This window comes from Marmota monax, unplaced genomic scaffold (genome assembly GCF_021218885.2).
Source record: "Marmota monax isolate L192 unplaced genomic scaffold, Marmota_monax_Labrador192_F-V1.1 WCK01_AAM20220418_F8-fsc00052, whole genome shotgun sequence".
In the NCBI taxonomy this organism is placed as follows: domain Eukaryota; kingdom Metazoa; phylum Chordata; class Mammalia; order Rodentia; family Sciuridae; genus Marmota; species Marmota monax.
In genome coordinates, this window is record NW_026693473.1 from 9,762,139 (window position 1) to 9,769,832 (window position 7,694).

Here is a 7,694-nt window from a genome sequence, read left to right on the forward strand (position 1 = left end):
TATTATAGAGCAATCTTCTTAATGGCGGAAAGAGATGGCCACTGGAAAGTTTCTCACCTCACTGACTAGAAGCACCTTGAACCCCAGAGGGTTAAATAACAAATGTCTCCTGACATTGAGGGGATATGAATGAGGAAAGAAGTGAGAACTGGCAAGTGACCCTATCTGTCCCCAACTCTCTGAGGGGGTTGTTCCTTCTGGAAAGCCAACCAACTTTGGAGTTGCCTGTAAATCCAGTGACAATATTAGCATTTGTGTGGACTTCTCCCCTTCCCCTCAGGCCACTACAAACTCTACTGCTAGAGTGAGATAAGAAGGGTCTCTCCTGCAGAAAGGAAATCCCTCCACTTTGTCAACACAAGAAAGAAAGTTTCCTAAACTGCCACAGTCCGGCCGCAGCAAAATAAGGGGGGGGGGGGGACGACGACGAGCAACTTGAGCAACTTGTGTACATTGATACAGCAGGAGTGGGAGCCATTTATTGTAGGACAGGACAGGAGGGGTATATATACATTACACACAGCTTATCTTAATAACATAAACTAGATACAGCAGTCAACCAATAAGGAATCTCCACACTTAATGGCTCGATGGCTTTACTTCACAAACCACTCCCTCTGGCAAAATGCCAGGTGCCATCTTGACTTGTTTACAGACCTTAACATTTCCCCCTTTTGTTTAATTTAAATAATGACCATAGTGGTTTTTACATAAACACCATAAATAATCTGCTACAAGCAGAAGGGGAGGATACAAAATGCCACAATACCAAGCCAATTGATGGCTCCATGCAAGAAACCCTTGGAAAAATTATACCAGCAATGACACGGTTAGCAAAGATACCGAGTTACAATTTGTTGTAGATTACAGTTTGTTGTCTCAGTCCAGGTAAAGCAGTGTCTCAATAGATTAACTCACAGTCCAGGTAAATCACAGTCCAGGTAAGTTCTGCAGGCAGCTAGTTTAAATCACAGTCCAGGTAAGTTCTGCAGGCAGCTAGCTTGATCTGAAGTCTCCTCCGGTTCTCAGCAACACTGGAAATTTTTCCACCTTCATCTTCACCAGCACTGGGACAAGGGCAGGAACTCCAGCAATGATGCTAAAGAAAATCCTGTAGTATTCCAGCATGCGCTAAGAAAACAACCTTCTGAACAATTTAGTACATTATCTCAAGGTTTTTTACATTTGAAATAGGCCTTAATGGTGCTCATTACTCATTAGCCTCCAGGTGTGGGAGAACCGTTGTAGTTACTGGCCTTGGAAATGATCAAACTTCAGGGACGTGGGCTGTCTTCCGCCTGCAGCAGTCCCAGGGCAGCCCCAGATGGCCCCGGGGAGAGTCCCGGACTCAAACTGCTTCCAGGCACAGGGAGCAAGAGCCTGCAAGACCTTGCATCAGGGTCAGGTTTGGATTTGGGCTCTCGAAGTGGCGTCCCGCTCCCCAGGCAGGGGGTGGGGAAGAGCCAGCTGCCGACGCTTGGAAAGTCCTTGCTGAGCCATGCTGCGCCAAGACCGGCTCGCACACGTGGCAGCTGCCGGGCCAATTCTGATTCACACACCCTCTGGTAACGAAAAGTATTCATTAATAGCCTTTTGCTGCAACTTTTTTCCTGATAATCCTTCTTCTTCTGAACTTTCTTTTTCTTTCTGACTAGAGTTCCTGGGCTTTTATCAACACATGCCCTAACTGCTCTTTGTTCCATTTGGGTGCCTTCTTCCCTTAGAAATTTACTTAACACTCCTTCCATATTTTCGTCACAAAGACAATACAACATTTCGAGACAAAACAAGACACAAACATACTGTATCAATCTTCTCCATTTTCTCGAAATGGCCATTTTTCCTCTCGCCCTATCTGTCTAGAAATGAGCAGATTTGCTCCCATCCTATCTAGGGACGGGCAGCTTTTTTTTCGTCACTTACCCCAGGCTCCCCGTACGGGCCACCATCTGCCACAGTCCGGCTGCAGCAAAATAACCGGGGGGTGACGAGCAACTTGTGTACATTGATACAGCAGGAGTGGGAGCCATTTATTGTAGGACAGGAGGGGTATATATACATTCCACACAGCTTATCTTAATTAACATAAACTAGATACAGCAGTCAACCAATAAGGAATCTCTACACTTAATGGCTCGCTGGTGTTACTTCACAAACCACTCCCTCTGGCAAAATGCCAGGCACCATCTTGACTTGTTTACAGACCTTAACACTAAACCAGGTGCAGTGACACATACATCTAATCCCAGCTGAGTGAGAAGGATCACAAATTCAAGAACAATGAATACCAAAAATAAATAAATAAATAAGAAAGAAAGAAAGAAAAGAAAAAACTTCCTAAGTTTGGTGAATATTCATTGGAAAATGCATGGTGAAGTGTTTGTCACCATAGCCTCCAGTAAAATGCTGAGCACAAAGAGAAGACATTAGCAGGCAGCTCAGGGTAGGAGCTATGGTGGAGCCTCCAGGACTGCCTCCCTCTGCTTTTGTCTCACCATCCAAAAAATGGCACCCCCCTCCCCTTGTCCTTACTCTAGGTAAATTACTCAGAGAAGAGCATAGCATGCAGTAAAGAAATGCTCAGTAACTCCTAGTTGTTATATTAATGTAGGAAGTATATAATGAGCACCTACTAATTGATAGAAAAATTATATTAAAACTTGAATGAACAGCAAAAATTTATATTCTGAAATTTTAAAAAAAGTGAAAAACCACAAAAGGAGGAACTACTCTAAAGGAAAGAAATGAAAGGAGAAACTAAATAAAAACCAGAAATAAACCAAAATGAATGGGAATACAAATCATATCCCAATAATAATCCTGAATATTAATGACCTAAACCCATCAATCAAAAGACATAGACTAGCAGGTTGGATTAAAAAACAAGTCCCAACAATATGCTGTCTCCAAAAGACTCATCTCATAGGCAAAGACATCCATAGACTGAAGGTGAAAGGATGGGAAAAATCATATCACTCACATGGACTATGTAAACAAGCAGGGGTTTCCATCCTCATATCAGATAAAGTGAACTTCAAAACAAAGGTAATCAGAAGGGAATTATACATCAACAAGACATAACAATCGTAAATATTTATGCCCCAAACAATGGAGCATATACATACATCAAATAAACCCTTCTCAATTTCAAGAATCAAATAGGCCACAACACAATAATACTGGGCGACCTTAACACACCTCTCTTACTATTGGATAGATCTTCCAAACAAAAATTAAACAAAGAAACTATAGAACTACATAACACAATCAATAATTTGGACTTAATGAACATATACAGAATATTTCATCCATCAACGAGTGAATATACTTTCTTCTCAGCAGCACACAGATCCTTCTCTAAAACAGACCATATCTTATGCCACAAAGCAACTCTTAACAACTACAAAAAAAAAAAAAAAGAGAAAATACCTTGTATTCTATCCAATCATAATGGAATGAAATTAGAAATCAATGATAAAATTAAAATAGAAGCTACTTCATCCAACACCTGGAGACTAAATAATACACTATTGAAAGATGAGGATAGCAGAAGAAATCAGGAACAAAACAAAAAAAAGTTAGAGGTAAATGAGAACACCAATACAACATATTAAAGTCTCCAGGACACTATGAAGACAGTGCTAAGAGGAAAGTTCATTACACTGAGCTCATTCATTAAAAGAACGAAAAATGATCTGACATTACATCTCAAAGCCCTAGAAAAATAAGAACAAATCAACACCAAAAGCAATAAAACACTGGAAATAATTGAAAGCATTTTTATATGTAATCAATTTATGTTCTTTGGTGAAGTGTAGTTTAAACCTTTGTCCATTATTTTTATTAGTTTACTTTTCTTGTTATTATTGTATTTTGAGAGTTCTTTTTTTATTCTACCAATACATCACTTACAAATATTTTTTCCTATTCCATGACTTGTCTTTTTAGCAATATATTATAGTGTTCTTTGCAGTGGCTTACTATGTTTTGGGGGGTGTTTTTGTTGTTGTTGTTGTTTCGGTGTTCACAAGCATGTAAGATCTCTGGATTCATAATTCTCATCAATTTATTAAATATTCAGTAATTATATCTTCAAATATTTTTTTCTGCCTCCCCTCCATCTCTTCCCCCTCTTCCTGGATCTCCAATTACACATATGTCAGACTGTTAGATATTATACCATAATTTTCTGAGGATACATTTTTTTTTCTTTTTAACCCTCTAATACATATTTTTATCTTATTATGGTTTTAAGTTTTCACATCTTTAGTGTTTATTCTGCTATGAATTCCATCCGACATATTGTTTATTTCAGATTTTGTAGTTTCATTCCCTTGAGTTTAATTAGGGTCTTTTAAATTTTTCATACATTTTCTTCTTGTGTTCATCTTCTATTTTTCTTCAGATTCTTAAGATTTATAATAGACATTTAAAGTCCTTTTCTGATGATTCCATCACCTTTGTCATTTAAGAATCTCTTTGCTAATTGATTTTTCTTTTTTAGGTTATAGTTTATGTTTCCAGTTTTTTTTACACTTGGTAATTTTGTAGGACCAACTTATCTTGTAAATTTTGTTATTGAATATTAAGAGTTTGGGCTTTATCTCAGCACGCTGTGGGTGACAGATTTCAGGATGGCCCCCTTGACTCCTGCCTCTCATTGTCCCTGCCCCAAATAATCTCCTCCCTTTAAGTGCTACTAATGAATAGAATGTGGTAAAGAGTGTGATGTCATTCTCCTGATTAAGTTTTGTCATATTGTAAAGGTGATGGATATCACTCCAACCTCTCAGACTAGAACTGGAGGCTTTCCTTATAGGAAAGGACAAGGACAGTGGCCATGTTGGCAGGTCAATGGTGCACGGAGTTGAGGATAGTATCCCGAGACCTCAGGGTGGCATTCAGTGGACAGCAAGCAAAAGCCAGGGCCCTCAGTATTAAAATCTTATGAATTAATTCTGCAAATACCCTCCGTGAGTTTGGAAGCAGATTCTTCCCCAGATAAATGTTGAGATGACACTGCAACTTGGCTGATTTAAGCAGATTAATTTGTGATGATTTTATGTATCAATGGAAAATGAATGCACACAGTTAAGTGACTTTTGTTACAGTATGATCCTTTTGAGGCTTGCTTGTAAGCTATTTTATGAAGAGTCAGGAACACTCGTTATGTATAATATGCTGTCTATTAAGATGTGACCCTCTAGAGACCTCTACGGAAATACACTGCGTATGTAAGTTTCTTCGTTCTCCCTGGTGGGAACACAAACCATTCTTAGCCTGGGAGAGTATTAGGAATTGTGTGGTCTACTGCTTTCACCTGCCCAGCTTTGTGGAATTTCATCCCACAAAGACACAGAACTGTGCTGAAGACATGAGAGGACCCATCTGAGATTTTAGACTCTTTCTTTTTATAGTCCCTCTCAGTGGTGGTACTCTGTCCCGCAAATTCTAGCCATCTCCTCAGCTCTTTTATCTGTATCTTTGACTCAGAAGACTGCCAAGCTCTGTTTGTTGCATCCTGGGAAACTCCCTGGGCAGTAAGCTGGGCAGCTCTTAGACTCGCTCATTCCTTTCTCTGAGATTTCACAGGCCTGGGCTGTCTGAGATTCAATGTGTGAAAACATACATTATTTTTGTGTGTGTGTTTTATTTTCGTTGATGGTTTGTTTGGTTTTGGCAAGAGAATGATTCTCAGATCAGTTGACACTTCACAGGCTGAAGCAGAGAAGTCCTGCCATGTTTTCTATTTTTATCTGTCACCATATATTATTGGTGTATGACGGCTGAGAACTGGCCTGCTTTGATTATGGCCAGAACTCTAGTACCTGGAGTGCTGCATGTATACAAGTGTATATATGCTCTGTGAGTAGATTTACATGAGTGGGCTTAGTCATAGCATTCTTAGTGTCTATGGAGTGTTATTTTTCATTTTCCAATTTATTTTATCTACCCTTAGAGGTTATATGTGCTTGCTTTCTCTCACTGTTCTGCTTGGGGTATTTCACAGAGCCTTTCTTGTTAACTCTTTCTTGCTTCTTGGAGTTAATTTCTGATGTAGGTTGTTCATGAAAACATACTACATATCAAGTCCTCTTTCACATTCTAGATAATAAAGCATGCTGTCCGGTTTTTCCCTTTTCTCTGCCATTAGCTTAATGTCTTAACTTTCTTTTTCCTTGTCTTCTTGTCTTAGAGCAGTATCTAAAAATTCTTTAAACATAGTAGTCATTTAGTGGATTTTCTTCCTTTAAGAATAGTGAGTTTGGGTGGGATGCAGTGGTACACCTTTAATCCCAGCATCTCAGGGATTAGAAGGATGGCAGTTCAAAGCCACCCTCAGCAAAGGCGAAGTACTAAGCAACTTAGTAAGACCCTGTCTCTAATAAAATACAAGATAGAGCTGGGGATGGGGTTCAGTGGTTGAGTGCCCCTGAGTTCAATTCCCAGTACTCCCTCCACCCATACACACACAAAAGAATAGTGAGTTTGAGGTAGTTATGCCCTTTTATGTAGTTGGACAGCAGTGATGGAATACCAGTTGACTTTGGGGAGGTGTTGAGCAACTAGTAGAGCAAAGGGTAAAGGTCAGAAGTAGTTGGTGTCTACTCTTTTCCACACTGGAATGTACTCTATCAGTGTGCCAAAAGGAAAACAAGATGCCCAGAGCATTATCCCCCCAAAATAAAGTGTTCAGGAAGATAACTGAATTAAAATAAGAGTAAATGACTTTTGAAATGTTCTAATTTAAAATCTTCTGAAGCTAAACTATGATTTTTCCATGAAAATGTTGTTGTACATGTCCATACATTGCTTTTCTGCACAGGAAATTTGATTGTTCAATGTATTTTCTATGACTCTAAGTGTTTCAGTTTGGAAAATTCAGTGCAAACCCACATTTTAGGGTCTTCAAAAATTAGGTGAAGCTAAGTTCCTGTAAATGATAATCACAGAATGATGTAGCCCACTTTCCCTAACAATAAATTAAATCCATCCTTTAATAATTCTATGGCTACAATATACCTTAGTTTGCTAAAAATATTTCAATTAATGTTTTCGGACACTAAAAATGCTATAATACTGTAAATTTATTTTATAATATCACTGTATTTTATTTTTTAAAAAAGCCATGTGCCATGGCACTCACTTATAACCCCAGCAGCTTAGTAGGCTGAGGCAGGAGGATTATGAGTTCAAAGCCAGCCTCAGCAACTAATCAAGGCCCTAAGCAATTTAGCAAGACCCTGTCTCTAACTAAGATATAGAAAAAGGACTGAGGATGTAGGTCAGTTGTTAAATGGCCATGGATTCAATCCCTGGTACCCCCCCAAAAAAAATTAGTTTTATTTTTCAAATTGCCACACTTTTATTTCCATTAAAACAGAAGACATTTTTGGATTACCAATATAATCCAAGAATGTGCACATTCTAAGAGTTCAATAATTATTTGTTAAATAATTGGTTATCAATGATGTTAAAATAAGAATATATTAGTAATAATATGGATTTTGAAATTTTACCATATAAAGTTAGTCTTTGTCAAATGATTAAATTGTGAAGACATGTAGAATTAAAAGGTGGGGTATAGCTCAGTGGTAGAGTGCTTGCCTAGCATGTGCCAAGCTTTGGGATGAATCCCCAGCCATATCAAAAAAAAAAAAATGTAAGAAAGAAAGAAAGTAAGGTAATTCTAA